The sequence below is a fragment of the Tachypleus tridentatus genome, chromosome 1 (assembly GCF_004210375.1).
Source record: "Tachypleus tridentatus isolate NWPU-2018 chromosome 1, ASM421037v1, whole genome shotgun sequence".
Classification (NCBI taxonomy): Eukaryota; Metazoa; Arthropoda; class Merostomata; order Xiphosura; family Limulidae; genus Tachypleus; species Tachypleus tridentatus.
Genome location: NC_134825.1, coordinates 157,241,634 through 157,258,819, shown reverse-complemented (window position 1 = coordinate 157,258,819; position 17,186 = coordinate 157,241,634). Strand labels below are relative to the sequence as shown.

General features: G+C 34.0%; 1 long non-coding RNA gene across 2 annotated transcripts in view; it reads right to left on the bottom strand.

Annotated features, from left to right (window-relative positions):
* The window catches only part of LOC143228566 (uncharacterized), a 106,208-nt gene extending 94,353 nt beyond the window's left edge, over positions 1-11,855 (bottom strand). For both annotated transcript variants that reach the window (XR_013015352.1, XR_013015351.1), the window contains exon 1: positions 11,634-11,855. This is a non-coding gene — a long non-coding RNA (uncharacterized LOC143228566). The remainder of the gene's footprint in view (positions 1-11,633) is intronic.
* Between the last annotated feature and the right edge of the window lie 5,331 nt (positions 11,856-17,186).

The following is a 17,186-nucleotide window of genomic DNA, read 5'->3' as shown; positions in this document are numbered from 1 at the left end:
CGCCAACTCTTAGACTACTCTTTTACCAGCGAAAAGTAAGATTGGTCGTCACTTCATAACACACCCACGGCTGAAAATGTAAGCATATTTGGTGTGACGAAGATTCAAATCCGCAACCCTCAGATTACGACTCGAGCGTCATAACCAACTGACCATGCTGGGCCTTTTTAACAGTTTATCATCACGTTTTAGGAAAAAGACAATTTCATTCGTGTGATACGACACGTGTATCAAATGCTGTATCTTTGGTAGTGAATTTTAATTCAAAATTCGGATAACATAACAGACTTTCACTTAGAGCTGTTTTAAAATCCCGCATCATATGATGTATGGATAATGTAAATATAAACTAGATAACTCACCTGGAACAATTTCAATGTGGCATCATGTTATTTCTCTCTCCAAGACTTGGCTATGAATAATCTGTTACACGCAAAATTTTGTCTAGTCTGTAAAAGAGATTACGACATCCACTTCGCTAAACATAGCACACCTTCGTATTGTTAATGCAAATAAAAATACGTTATTAATTCTGTTCTTTGTTCTACAAGATTTGATCTTACAGAAACCTGATTACTCGCTTAGAATGTACACTTTTTAATCTATTTACAAGTTTATATAAACTTTCGCAAGCAGGAAAAATGTTATATGTGCGAGTCATATCAAAATACGTTGTTTTAAATTATGGCAGTTGAATATCTGCAATAGTTCTACATGCGCCATCTATTGATAAATATTTCTGAGCATTTTCAATGATTTTTGAAAAGTTTCCAAATAACACTTTCATATACCGAAAAAATAAAGTGTTTTCTGTGGAATTAACACGCACAATTCTGACGTGGCATACATGTGCTTGTTATGGTTTAGCACGTCTTTCACCTGAAAGTTAATCTATCATAAACTTGGACAGGTGTTAATGAATTATTTGCGTAATAATAAACTTTTGGTAACGTACAGCAGTTCACACAAAAAAAATGGTAATTTATTTTTGTTACTATGTAACGCTGCCAATAATTCTTACAAAATCAGATCTCTTACACAGCGCAACACAAAGGTAGGTTTGACCAGCAATTTATATAATTGCCGCTAATTAACGCCCCCCGGGGCGTTGCAAAATGGGGCGCTAACTAGAACTAAGTGGGTCATATGGTAAAAACCTCAATTATAAACATTATATGAACAGTAAGTGGTACCAAACGTAGCCTATTTATTTCCAACTTTGCTATAAGAATCAGTTTTCCTATGGCAGTAAATATGGTGACCTTTGTTTATAAGTTCAAAATATCATATTTGAAGCTTGCTGCTACGGTGAAAAATATAATGCAAGGGGGGAGGAACGATAATTAGAGTGGAGGCGTTAATTATGGGCAATACGGTAACTGAGCTGGAAATAAAATTCATATACAACTTTTTGTTTTCCTCATGTGCTCGAAACCAGAATTCATCAGGCTGCCTGTGTCAAAATATGCAAAGTTCATATGCAGAAGAATCACATAATCCGTTATTTTGGGCATGCAAGAGACGCGCGTATTTGAAATGTTATATAATATGATACAACAAGTCTTACGGCCATACCACCAAATCAAGTTTTGTTAATTGTGGCATGAAACGGGGAAGTGTAGTTGAAATGTTATACAATATGACATGGTAAGACTTAAAGAGTATAGCCCCTATAAGTTTACGAAACACGATAGGTTAGTTGTGACGTGTAATAGAGACGGGCGTAGTTGCAATTTTAGCACGTGCGTTTCTTACTTGCACCGTAATGAAAAGTACTAATGCGATGTATTACCAATAAGACGTTCACTCTTTACCACCTTCACTGTTATACACCTTAAGACATAACTGGTCATAAAACAAACATTTATATTATGAATGTTTCACAGTGTCTTTAGTTTATCCTATACTGTCTGTCAGTCCATTAACTATTTGCATCGAAACTATTTACCGGACTTATATTTAATTCAGAGACTGGATTACATTGGTTTGTTTGTGACACAGTTTGCAGCCACATGTTATGTGACCAATGAATATTCGTTAAAAATCAAAATAATGTGGTTGTTCGTTAAAGAATAAAAATTAATAAATAATCAGGTTACAGAAACATTACTTCGTACTTCTTAGTAAACAATACTTAAGAACAATTAGATTTTGTTTTACGTCAAACTAATAATTTTAAATTCCACTTTTCAAAATAATATTGAAAAGAGTAAATCTGAGGGTGATTAGGGCGCTCGATTCGTAATCTGAGGGTCGCGGGCTCAAATCCCCGTCACACCAAACATGCTCGTCCTTTCAGCTGTTGGGACGTTATAATGTGTATGGTCAATCCCGCTATTCGTTGGTAAAAGAGTAGCCCAAGAGTTGGTGGTGGGTGGTGATGGCCAACTGGCTTTCCTCTAGTCTTACACTGCTAAATTAAGAACGGTTAGCGCAGGTAGCCCTCGTGTAGCTTTGCGCGAAATTCAAAACAAACAAAAACAATAAGTTATTAGCGACGCCGACGAGTAAACATACAAGACCACACTGACATTTAGCATTTGCATTTCTCAGCAGAATTCGGTAAATGAAGTTAAAAACTATCGAAAGTAATGATATTTTGGTATTTTGGAATCATTATACACATTTATTTAACTTGTTTATATGAGAGCTATGACACACATCTAATAACCTGTTTACATGATAATTATAACACACATCTATATGAACTTTTTATATGATAATTATAACACTTATCTATATAACCTGTTTATTTGATAATTATAACACATATCTATATAACCTTTTTATATGATAATTATAACACTTATCTTTTAACGTGTTTACATGATAATTATAACACTTATCTTTTAACGTGTTTAAATGATAATTATAACACTTATCTATATAACACGATTACATGATAATTATAACACACATTTATGTAATTTTTTTATTTGAGGGTGTGATCGCCTTAATTATTTGCTCAAACTTTCTTTATTTTCGACATCTTACTAATACAATATCACTACTGACAAGTTAACTTTCCATTTATTCGACCACCCCGAAGTAACTCAACATTAATCCCGAGTGCTCATAACACTAAAAATCGGGATTCATACCAACAATGGACAGAACACAGACAGCACATTGAGTAGTTCACAAACAAACAAAAACCATTTATTCGATTTCGAATCACACCAGTTACTATGAGTGAGAATTAACAAAAAGGAGACATTACCACCTACTAAACTTAAGTTCATAGAGAGCCTAGTGTGCCCTAGTAGTTAGCGGAGCAAACTGTGGGTCCAAAAATTCCGTACCTCGCATCCCTTTCCCACTAGAAAAACTCACGCTCCGCACTTCGGGACGGTGGGCATGTTATACAATCGATGTTCGAATCTTGATGTTCCATTAAAATAACTTATAAGTTGGTGGTAGGTGCTGTTCACCATCTGCCTTTCTTATAGTCCATTGGTTCACAATTAGGAACGGCTAACACACATGGCCATTGTGTAACTTTGTGCGAATATCCAAGAAAACCCAAAGTTTAAAAACAGTGTGTATTGAATAATGTGTAGAGTGAAGGTAGAACACTGTCTTTTAGAGCTGGCTAGACACGTTCATATCCTTACGATACAACAAACATTACCAGCCAGCCAAGTTCATATCCTTACGATACAACAAGCGATACCCACATTTTAAGAGCCAGTCAGTTTTTTAGTGTGGATGATTTGATATTAGGATGTGTCTCTGTGGCCACTGACCCGGCATGGCAAGGTGGGTTAAGGCGTTCGACTCGTATTCCGAGGGTGTGGGTTCGAATCTCCGTCACACCAAACATGATCGTCTTTTTAGCCGTGGGGACGTTATAATGTGACGATCAATCCCGCTATTCGTTGGTAAAAGAGTAGCCCAACTGTTGGCGGTGAGCGGTGATGACTAGCTGCCTTCCCTCTAGACTTACACTGCTAAATTAGGGACGGCTAGAGCAGATAACTCTCGTGTAGCTTTGCGCGAAATTAAAAAAAAAAAAACAAAATGTGATAACTAGTTGACAATTGCAAACGGTGACATATAGCCTTATACAAAAGGCCTGCAATGTTTCTACTTAACTGTACACTATAATTTGTTTTTTTTTCTGTTGTAGTTCTGAGAAAAAAGTGTTTTTATTGTGTTTTCCTAAGATCATTTATAATTTATACAATGAAGATTGTACTTAAGGAAAATACAGGTTCAGTTAGAATGCAAAGAGCTGAACACACGGATTTAAAGCAGAATACATGTCCGAAAACTCATGCTTGTTTGTTTGTTTTTGGAATTTCGCGCAAAGCTTCACGACGGCTATCTGCGCTAGCCATTCCTAATTTAGCAGTGCAAGACTAGAGTGAAGGCAGTTAGTCATCACCACCCACCGCCAACCCTTGGGCAACTCTTTTACCATCGAATAGTGGGATTGACCATCACATTATAACGCTCTCATGACTGAAAGGGCAATCATTTTTGATGTGACGGGAATTCGAACCTGCAACCCTCAGACTACGAGTCGAACGCCTTAACCCATCTGGCCATGTCGGGCCAAAAACAGATGTTTTTACAAGATTAATAACAACTTTCAATGATGTTTGTTGAGTGAACGCTTTTCAAACAACTCTGTCAACATCTTAATGATAGTAATAACACACCGACATTTCTCATAAGTTCTAATACATGCCACATGCTACTCTTATGATATGTAGTAGGCATGTCATATGTTTTTACCCACTTAATGGTATAGACGTGTTTCCATTTATGTAGCTTGTAAACTGTTTTAGCATAAAGACCTAGGTTTAAAAACTCATCGAGATTGTCTTGTTTTATGTTTGTTTGTCTTCTACAGTATAAAATGTTTATTCTGTCCAACAGAATATTACAATAACATATAACAGCTAGATTGAAGTGATATGCGTCTGAAGTATCCTTTGCTGACCCAGTCAGCACTGTCTTTACATTGTAGCCGACCAAAGCCTGTGAGATGACGAAGATCACGAAGCAGTGCTATGAAGTAATCACGGAAATCACGGAAGCCAAGTTTGCCTGCAGAAATGAAGCGTGCGTTTTTTGTTCAGTATTCTATCTGGAGTTCTTTGAGTAAAGACATATTTTAAGATTAGTGTGTTTAGTCGATAGAAAGACGGGCTATGCATCTAATTATACTTCTCCAATGTCGTTATATATCACACAGTAGGAAAACTTAGGTTAAGAAACACAGAATAAACAAGCTCCTTATTTTCGGATTGGATCTCCAGTTATTAATGGGTTTAACTATTTTATATATCAGAGGAAATCAGTTAGCCTGGAGATAACACACGTTTAAAATCAGTTCGCCTGGAAATAACACACGTTTAAAATCAGTTAGCCTGAAAATAACACACGTTTAAAATTAGTTAGCCTGGAAATAATACACGTTTGAAATCAGTTCGCCTGGAAATAACACACGTTTAAAATCAGTTAGCCTGAAAATAACACACGTTTAAAATCAGTTAGCCTGAAAATAACACACGTTTAAAATCAGTTAGCCTGGAAATAACACACGTTTAAAATAAATTAGCCTGAAAATAACACACGTTTAAAAACCAAAATCCTATCCTTCGATGATGAAAAAAAAGAGTTAATCTCTTACAAGCCCCACTAAGCTTTCCCAAGAATTTCCATTATTTCATCGTTTTTTTTTCTACTCTGCTAAAATCCTTGGATAAGCTTCAAATACTTTTAATACTAACTTCGACCACACATTGTCTAGCAGATATTCAGAACATACAAGAATATTGATACATTACAGACCAAGAGATTTCTATATATTTAACTTCACAACATAGAGAAAAGTCTTCTATTTTTAGCTTAATATTTGTGGAATTGAGCTCTTTTTCTGGGATTATAGAAATACTTATATCGTCAGCGAATGTCCAGATAATTCGACTTTTACTTCATTTGAACGTTCGTTCTCGTCTAGGAAGTGCATGACAGATTTTCCAACACCACAATGGAAAAGTTCTAAAGCAAAAGTAGGAAAGTCCACTGGTTGGATCTCCTTGACGCATATCTCTCTCGTTTCAACTTATCGTCTAGTGGTCAGAAAAACAACAACAAACACTTTCGTTTAGGTCCCCAAAGGCCTGCGAAATTAATCCCTTAAAACTAAATATATAAGTTTCTTATTTCTTTATTTATTTTCAATACTGTTGATTAAGTCTATCATAAGCCCCTTCTAGACCAAAATTTAAGTTACTTTAATGACGAAGATATTGATTAGTCTTGATGAAATGGTCTGGCATGGCCAAACGCGTTAAGGCTTTCGATTCATAATTCGAGGGTCGCGGGTTCGAATCCAAATCGTACCAAATATGCTCGCCCTTTCAGCCGTGGAGGCGTTATAATGTGTCGGTCAATCCCACTATTCGTTGGTAAAAGAGCAGTCCAAGAGTTGGCGGCGGATGGTGGTGACTAGCTGTCTTCCATCTAGTCTTATACTGCTAAATTAGGGACGGCTAGCGCATACAGCCGTCGAGTAGCTTTGCGCGAAATTCAAAACAAACAAACAAACTCTTGATGAAAGATTTAGACTACGAATTCGTCGTTAAATGGAGCACGAAAACAGTCCATAGTATGCTGCTATCCATTTTGTGTGTAAGATTTTTTTTAACGCCGTCACCTGTTGGATATCTCATATTCACTGTTTTCAGATCCAACCTTTTATTTTGTCAGAAATTCTCGTCTTGCATAAGATATACCAGTTAAACCAAGGCTGCTTCGTGTACGTTTTAATTTTCTCTTTAACAAATGAGTAATAAGATTGTTAACAGTTTCTCTTAGGTTTACTGTTACTTTAAACAAATACTTTACAACCACTTTATGGCAGAAATAGTGCTGATTGAGTAACGGGTTTTCAAAAATGACGAATCTCCTTGAATCTCCTTTCTTAAGAGTCGTTTTCAAACAATTTCCTCGTTATTCTAGAAAAGATATTATGGGGTTACAGATTCGTGAATCTCACAATAAGAACATTTTAACAAGATATCAAAATTGGATTAAGCAGTCATGTTGCTGTTAATTTCTAAACGGGAGTCGAGCGGGAATTAAACTCTTTATGTTAATGAAATGTCAAAACATATTTGTGTCCTTCTGTTTTAATAACGCCAGATTAGCAAAATGTATTATGATCCCATTAACGACTTCAAAATCTGCATTACTGCTTTTGCCTTATCCAATTCTTGAGCAGCAGTTACATTCAATTAAATAAAAACTACCTCGTAGCTCCATGAAACGTTAGCTTTAACACAGTTTCACCTACTCTTCCTAAAGCTGTTCTATATGATTTTTGAGCAGTTAGACGTTACAGCATGAAATTATTTAACGTGTTGGAATCTTCCCTGAACTAATAAGGCTTAGTGTTATTACCATGAAGTTTTTCAAATAGTTTCCATATACCATTACCATTTGATTAATGAAAAATCAACTATTATGTGTGTGTAACAAAACTTTAAAATCACAGAACTTCTTTATATCACTTCTAGAAACGAGTTTTCTGCCTAAGTGGAATTTCTTGTCGTGTTCCCAGGCTGTTCGATGTCATTTTAGATATGCGAACAAACAAGGCTAGAAAATGGAAAATGAGAACACCATCGTAAAATAGAATATACCTTATGTACACAGAGCTTCTGTCAAAAAGCAGAAAACTGTCGAAAAATAAAACATATCTTACGTATACAGAGCTTCTATCTTTGATGTCCTCACAAACAGTGAAGCTACACTAATTTTATATTCTTTATCTAATAACGTAGCTGGTTTGAAATTTAAAAAAATGTCCATTTGTACTCCACAAAACAATTTTATGAATACTTGTAACAGTTTTTAAACAATAAAACACCATGATTAGAAATAAATTATAATGCGAGACTAAATGGGTTTCACAAATTGAATGAGATTGCTGAGAATTACCTTTAACGTGTCATATGTAGAGCCGCATAATCAGTTTAAAAAGTAACCATAGAAACAGACTGATTTACTGTGCAGAAAATGTGCTAAATAAAACCTGATTCAAATGTATATGTCTATTGCATAATTAATTTTAGTTTAATGTGTTGCTAAACCATTTTTTATCATATCATGTAACGTAGGAAAAATCTTTAGTTTTAAGAAAGGCTATACTTCAGTTTGTTTATTTACTACTGAGACCACATGCTTACAAGAATATTTTGTCCATTATTTTCCTATCCTGCATGAGAAGTTTACAGCTGTATCTGTTCCATGGTTTGCTTAACTGTTTACATAAACATTTTGTCTCTTTGCCTGCGTAACTCTTTACATACACATTTTGTTTCCTTGCCTGCCTAACTGTTTACATAAACATTTTGTCATTTTCCCTGCTTAACCGTTTACATAAGCATTTTGTTTCCTTGCCTGCCTAACTGTTTACATAAACATTTTGTTTCCTTGCCTGCCTAACTGTTTACATAAACATTTTGTCTTTCTGCCTGCTTAACCGTTTACATAAGCATTTCGTTTCTTTGCCTGCCTAACTGTTTACATAAACATTTTGTCATTTTCCCTGCTTAACCGTTTACATAAGCATTTTGTTTCTTTGCCTGCCTAACTGTTTACATAAACATTTTGTCTATTTGCCTGCTTAACTGTTTACATAAGCATTTTGTTTCCTTGCCTGCCTAACTGTTTACATAAACATTTTGTTTCCTTGCCTGCCTAACTGTTTACATAAACATTTTGTTTCCTTGGCTGCCTAACTGTTTACATAAATATTTTGTCTTTTTCCCTGCTTAACTGTTTACATAAACATTTTGTCATTTTCCTGCCTAACTGTTTACATAAACATTTTGTTTCTTTGCCTGCCTAACTGTTTACATAAACATTTTGTCTATTTGCCTGCTTAACTGTTTACATAAGCATTTTGTTTCCTTGCCTGCCTAACTGTTTACATAAACATTTTGTTTCCTTGGCTGCCTAACTGTTCACATAAACATTTTGTCTCCTTGTCTGCCTAACTGTTCACATAAACATTTTGTCTCCTTGTCTGCCTAACTATTTACATAAACATTTTGTCATTTTCCCTGCTTAACCGTTTACATAAGCATTTCGTTTCTTTGCCTGCATAACTCTTTACTTAAACATTTTGTTTCATTGCCTGCATAACGGTTTACATAAACATTTTGTCTTTTTCCTGCTTAACCGTTTACATAAACATTTTGTCTTCTTGCCTGCCTAACTGTTTACATAAACATTTTGTCTCCTTGTCTGCCTAACTGTTTACATAAACATTTTGTCTATTTGCCTGCTTAACTGTTTACATAAGCATTTTGTTTCCTTGCCTGCCTAACTGTTTACATAAACATTTTGTTTCCTTGCCTGCTTAACTGACATTATTTACACACACCCTACTGGCTTTTTAGCAGGTCTCAGAATTACGACGTTAAAAATCGGGTTTTGAAACCCGTGGTGTGTAGAACAAAAAGAAGCCCATTGTGTAGTTTTGCTCTTAATAACAATCAAATCGTTTATAAAAAACACTTTGCTTTATTACCGTTTATAGACACAATCTACAGCACGACTTGCTCAATTGAAATTGTTTCGTGACGACTAGAAACCCGCTTGAAGTAGAAATGTATCTCAGGACGACTTTTACTAAAAAAGCAGAAAACAACGTTTCGACTTTCTTAGGTCATCTATAGGTTCACAAAGAGAGTTTGCAACTGATCGCTGCTGGCCAAATGTGTTAGGGACGAGAGTAAAAACGGGTACGCGATTGTAGGGGGCGTTGCAGTTAGATGTTATGTTATCAATTAGTGTAGGTATAAAGGTGTCCCTTTATATTGGTTGAATTTGGTTTTAGTTGTTGTATAAGCAAGCTTCTTTGATTTTGCTTTTGTTTATATTTGTTTCTCTAGTTAATATCTGGGTGTTTTCTATGGTTATGTTGTGTTTATTTGATTTGCAGTGTTCAAACACGTGTGAATGTGTTTTTTTTTGTGTTCTTTAAATATGTTTTCAATTTTTCTGCATGTTTCACCAACATAGAAGTCGTGGCAGTTATTGCAGTTTATTTTATAAATTATGTTGATGTTGTGTTTGTCACTCAAGTTTTTACATAGTATGGACTTTAGTTTTGTACCCGGTTTTTGAATACATTTGATGTTTACTGAAATGTTGTATTTTGTTATAAGTTTTTTTTCAAATATTGGTTATTTTTCGACGATGTCGGGAACATCAAATTGTTTGTTTCTTTCATTGTTTAACTAAGATAAAAACATGTTATTTCATTGTTTGCTTAATTCACCTGGTTGTCCAGTGTCGTATTAAAATCGCAATTGATTATCCAAGTGGTTAAGAACTAATTATTGACCAAATAACAATATAGAACTATCGGTCAAGTTATGAACAAGAGTTAACTAGACGAACTGACATATTTTATTTTAGAACAAATTCTGGTGAACAGTTAATATTGAGTAAAATCAAATTATCATTTTAAAGAGTTGTTCGTTAAGTTTCAGTTTCGTTCCGTCACTTAGTTATTTGACAAAACATATCGCTCAAACTCATATTTATATAAAGCAGTTCTAAAATGCAATTACCACGAAATCATAATAGTTACAAGAACAGTTTAATATGAAACTATATCGTCTAGAACAATTTTTTTCAACTTGATGAAATCTATTGCATTTTCCTGTAACAATTCATTGCGATCGATTGGCAATTCTCCGCAAAATAGATCTTTCAAAAGAATTGTTTTTGTAAAACTAGATTAACTAGGAACAGAGAAACATGAAACATTGCGCATGTATCTAATTTGTGAAACTTCTGTATTGAATTAAAAAGTGAGAGAGAAGTTTGTACTACAGACATAAAAATGGGGATTTTATAAACTATACAGCTTATTTCAGTATCGTTGGGTAAATAATTATTTACTCGTTGGATAGAGTGTAGTCAAACTGAAATAACCTTACACTGTATTAACCTTTTTTGGATATCCTGTACTCCAAGTAATTATAATAAAATATTTATATATTACTCGTTGGTATTAATTAACGTAAGCAATCATTGAAATGTTTACAACTCATTGATGAACAGTATGGGTAAATATAAATAACTAAAAGAGAATTCTGAAACAAAACTATAGTAACTTGTGTTTACATTCTAGTAACTTTCGTACAATATTTATCTTTTTGTTATGACAAAAATTAAAACCAATAATTGGTAATTCATCATGCTGGACTATAAAATAAACACTATATATACCGTATACTTCACCTAAGCCTCGTTTGAACCCAAAAAAGAATTAACTGAGATTTGGCAAATGAATAAAAGTCTACATTTCCAGACATTCGAACATCACTATTGTCAATTTGAAAACTTAAAAGTTGAAATGTTAAGTTTGGATTTAAAGAAAACGTCTAAGTCTACGAATAACAAAAGGTTTTCTGAGCCTCGAGGTTGAGTTTGTCAGGAATTATAAATAAGAAGTTCTTGTTTGATTGGATTTAAACAGGTTGGTTTTCCCGACAAGTAACAATAATAACAACCCTGTAGAGAAACATGTTCGCATGCCTCGTATTCAAAACATCTCTTACAAACACACACACACACAAAGATTATGCTAACCCTACCGTTTCGCTGAGCTCTCTGAGGCAGCTAGTGTTATTTGAAATCTTTTACTCTTCCAATCCCCTGCTGCAGTCGACACGGCGAAATTGGACGGTTCAAGTCAGAACGGCAAATATGACCCTTTGTACTCAAGTAATTTGCATAGCCAACGTTCCGTCTCAAAGATAATTGAAATCCCTGCTTCCTCGTCAGCGTACTCCAGGCAGCGATCGATTTTTTGGGCAGAAAAGGTTTCTTATATTCCTTTCGTTATTTCTCTGTGGAACGTGTATGTAATGCCAATGCTTCGTTACATACTGTCTGTCAGATGAAAAAGATTTTTCACGGGTGAAACTTCAAAACAAACGAGTGGAACAAATGTGTCACTAGCTGAGACCAACTAATTTTGTCGCGTTCAAATCGTGTTTAGTTTTATTTGTTTTGTAACATCAAAGAACTAATTAAAAATAATAAGACTAGTCACGCGCCACTATTCAATTATTGAAACATAATGTGCGTATGATCTCAAAATTACTTTCTTTCAAAATCTAAATTTCGTGAAAAACAAAGCACAAACTGAGCTTGTATGTTTTATTATTGATGAATTACCACCTTCTCCAGTTGCTCAGTGGTAAACCCGAGGACTTAAAACACTAAAATTTGGGACAAGATTCTTGCACTGACCACGGTGCAGGTAGCCCATTGTGCAACTTTGCTCTTTAAAACGACAAAATAATCGTTTTGAAAGCAACCTGTTTACTGAACTGTTTAAATGTGTATAGAAAATAAACAGTTTATAACAATGGTGACAGCACTCCTAACAATGAATACGAATGCATTTGCGAGCACAATTCTCATAAAGTTATCAACAGCGCTTCAACAGCGACCACATTCATTTAATAACTATATAAGTTTTATGGCATTTTGAAATTGTTTTAAAAGTCTGACTTGCTGTTATTCTCTGAAAATGTGTCGTCAAGTATTATTGAAGATAAGAATCAACACTGCTAGACTGTTTCCAATGGATCACTTACTTTGTAAGAGCGGGAAAGTTTGAGGGGGGAGTTTTGTCAAACTGTAAAGATATAGTAGTAAAACATATATAGGCTGGGGATTATTATAAATTTCCAAAAAAAGCTCGAGTTCGAAACCACGAAAATATACTCACAAAACACATAAGAGAAATATTTTTAAAAACATTTTTTTAAAATGGCGTTATGTTCATAAACACATCATTAGGTAGCGATTTATTTTACTCGTGTCAGTAAACATTATGTTTGCAGTACACCTTCCCTGCAACGCTACGAAATATTTCGTAAATAAACTTACTTATTAAAATCTCGGTATTTCAGCGATAAATGAGAAGGTTTATGGTTTGAAAATTCGATGTACGATTCATGGGGAATATTTTGGAGTCGACTGCACAGCGCAAATAGCCCTTGTGCAATTATCGTTTAAATGAAACCAACTTACCTTCAAAACATTTGAGTTTTCCAAGTTACACTTTTGAGAGACCTCTAAAATTGAATTGAATAATACAATAACTCTTAATGTCTTTGTCCATATTTTTGCCTGGGTATTTGAAGAAGAATAAAAGCTTTTAGATGTGAATGTTTACCACAAGTGCTCGCTAGTATGTATGTATGTATGTATACAAGGGTGAAAATGTTATTTTAAATTTAGTTTTATATTAATATTAAATAGATAACATAAAACTAGGATTAAATTCGAACACCAGTTATACTAATAACAATAATTAGTCACTGGTTCTACAAAAACGAAATCGTTATTTTTTTAAAGAGAAACGATAAAAACATTTCATTCACTGGCTAAAAGCTGTTCAAAGATAAAGCGGAGATAAGAATGAATTTTACATTTATGACTTAATGAAATACACCCGCATGGCTAGATGGTTAGGGCAATCGACTCGTAATGTGAGGATCGCAGGTTCGAATCTTATTATACCAAACATGTTTGACCTTTCAGCGTGGGGGCGTTGGAATTTACGATTAATCCCACTATTTGTTGGTAAAGAAGTAACCCAAGAGTGGGTAGTGATGACAAGCTGTTTTCCCTCTAGTCTAACACTGTTAAATTAAGACGGCTAGGGCAGATGACCCTCGTGTAGCTTTCGCGAAATTCAAAGTAAACTTAGTGAAACATCTTTGGTTTGGAGGAAGAGGTCTAAGTGAACCTGGCCCTCCCTGGTCTGTATAACTAAAACCTCGACAATGAGAAAGCAAGCAGCTATGTTTTCCTTGACATTGTTAGTGGCTGTAGAGCTCCAAACTTAATATTCTTAAAATGTGTGGATTTGTGACACTCACTTTGTACATCAGTTTCTTTAATTAAAGGAATATAGAAATTAACTCTTATTGCTGTAATCTTATTTTAAGTGTTAAATATAGAATATCTTTTTTACTCTAAATAACAAGCCCCCCAATGGCACAGCTGTATGTCTGCGGACGTACAACGCTAGAATCCTGGTTTCAATATCTGTGGTGGGCAAAGTACAGATAGCTCACTGTGTAGCTTTGAGCTTAATTGCAAACAACAACAACAACTAAATAACATCAGAACCTAATCCTGAAGAGATCAACTGGTAAGATAAAGAATGGTTTATAAAGTTAGTTATATTCATAACTGGGTTAATTTCTTGTACTGAGCGAGAGCTTGCTTTGATCAGAAGTTAGTAACAACAAACTAAACTAATACATTTTTATTGTGATATTTATAAATACACGACTAATCGCTTTTCATATCTTGATATCTGTGAATCAAACAGAACCTGACATTTGAAATAACATAAAGGAACTTATTTCTCTGTTCAACAAACGCTATTTTCCACACATATTATATAAATATTATATATATATATCATTTATCTATTATAAAATGGTGAAGATTTTGTCAATTCTAAGAATAGTTTAGCTCACGTGCTTCATTCAAGAGAAAGTTATCGTAAAGAGATATTTGATTACACATCTGAGATATAATAAAAGGTCAGTTTGATCTCTTTCTCTGAAATCTACCTTGTTGATTTCATGAGACTAGATATAGTTTAGTTCAGCAATAGGTTTTCATAATTGATGAAATCGGATGTGACCCGATCTGCAACATCAACTTATCACAGTATACAGATATAGAGAATGGCAAGAGTTGATATATCTCCAACTAGCAGAAGTAGCGCCTAATTTTCATTGCAGAACCAATATTCTAGCTCAGAATAGCTGGTATGTCTTATTAATAAAAGTGTTAATACCCATACCAGCAGTTCTGAGATACATTTTTATTTCAAGTGGGTTTCTCGTCATCAAGAATATTCTAGCTATTTGTTCTGCGATTTAGGTATTTATTTCATTTTCTTATTTGTTATTCTGTATATTCACAAACATTAAATTGTTGTTGGCACTGTCCTGCTACTTAACATCACACCTAAACAATGACATGTATCGTAATAACTTATGTCACATACTACTATCCACTGTGGGACCTGTTTAACAACAGGGTTTTCATTCACCACAAGACGTTTTTTTATAAAGAATTATGTATAGTTTTACTTACACGTGGTGATGACGACGTTATGTTGTTTAGTGACTATGAAATTATCGCCAGTAATTGAAACAAACGGCTAGTGCTTGGGTGTTCTATACATAAGGCATACTGTATTATTTCTTTATTAAGAGTGTTGCTTGGAATGTTTAGCGTATCACATCTTAACAATTTTTAATTTTTATTAATATACTGTTATCATTGAGATTCTTTTGCATTGTTAACTTAATATATATGTATTTAGGACCATCCTAAATATTCTATACTGACAGAACCACCTGATATTGTTAGGATCACGGCAAAAAATATTGTTAACAATGAGGAACTTGAAATGATGAAACAATACATTTCGATCAGTATCCGCAAGAATATAGGACGAGTATATTTAATTGGTTACACACGATATCAGGTTTATTTCTAATTTTGCTGAATTGATCGGAGATTCGTATTAATAGAACTGAATTTGTTGTTTAATGAGATGATTATTTTTATTTTAGTTTATACAAAAACAAAATAAAGAAATTCCAAATGCTAAGCCTCGACGAACAAGAAACAGTTGAAAAATATATATTTATAGACAAAATCTACAATAGAATATGTGCTGTTGTATTTTGAATCTGACAAATTTATACATGTCCTTGTCACTGATACGTAAGGTTCACACTGTATCGAGACCTTTTCAAAACTGCTTCAAGACATTAAATTACAACGTATTCTATAGCATTTAAATTTTTTTCAAAACAGTTAGTTTTTACAATAACCATTGGAACATCAACTTCAAAGAATGAAACAGTTTGTGAGTGTCTAACTCCTGTTAAAACCTAATCGTAACAGCTTTATCCTTTTAGTGAAACTAATTTGTGACTCGTAACAGGTGAACTTTAACTTCTGAAGCCATCACCAGTTCTTTTCCTTTCTGTATTTACCTTATAAGAAAGAAAGAATTAGGGTAAGAGACGAATTGACAGATTAATGTATATAATTATTTCTTTATTTTAGTGCAAACCTACGGAATAGGCTCTTTGCGTTCTGTCCATCACGGAGAATCGAGCTCTGGACGTAAGCATTGCAAATCTATAAACTTACTACATACCCACTGGGAGATTAAATAGAGAGAGAAGCCATTTTCGTTTCTCTTACGTAGACTATCTCGTAATAACTCCATATTTAACAACATATCCAAAAATATGTGGATTTTAACGTGTTATCTGTTAACATGTGCAAATTATCTTCACACGTGTTCAAAATTAATTTTAAAAATTTTGCTTTGCCTAGGATATCAGGAGATGTTTGCCATTCTGAGCTTTTACTGCTTTTGTTAATGAAGAAAATGAAATGTAGTTTGGAATCCAATTAAGAATTTCATGACACAAAGTAGTTTGTTTTTCTTCTTCAAATATTTGGTAAACGTGTAGGGTTCATCTACTTCTTCAGATCTGAGACACAATTAATGAATCACTATCATTAGCATTACTCTTAATAGGTTGGTTTTACAGACATGGATCTTCATATATAACATAAAATCTTTTGATTACACTGGGGAACACTCATTTTGTTGCATTTAAAAAAAGACCTTTCTATAGTCAATTTGAGTGTGTTGATTTCAAATCTGAAGTCGGTTTTTGTCTGCAAGCTACAGATTTTATGCAATTTGAACTTCAAAATATGCCTTGTAGGCACGCTTGACAAACGAGGATATGTTACGTCTCTGACGATTGAGTGTGTAGCATCCACATATGTAGCAAAAGGCATCAGGCTTGTTTCTGCAATCTGCAATGATATCTATTTTTGGAAGCCATGTTTGATCTGAAACAAAAGAAGAATGATCAAAATATTAGAAGCTATCTATATATATGGACGTGAAAATGCTTATACATGGTTTACGCAAGTTCACATTTGTACAATTTCATTAACCTCAAATTGCATACAAACTAGAGCTTGTAGAGAAAAACTAATTTCAGATTTGAAATCAGCGCCTAAAACTCTTTCAGAATCAATTAAAATATCCAATGCAACTCAAAGTT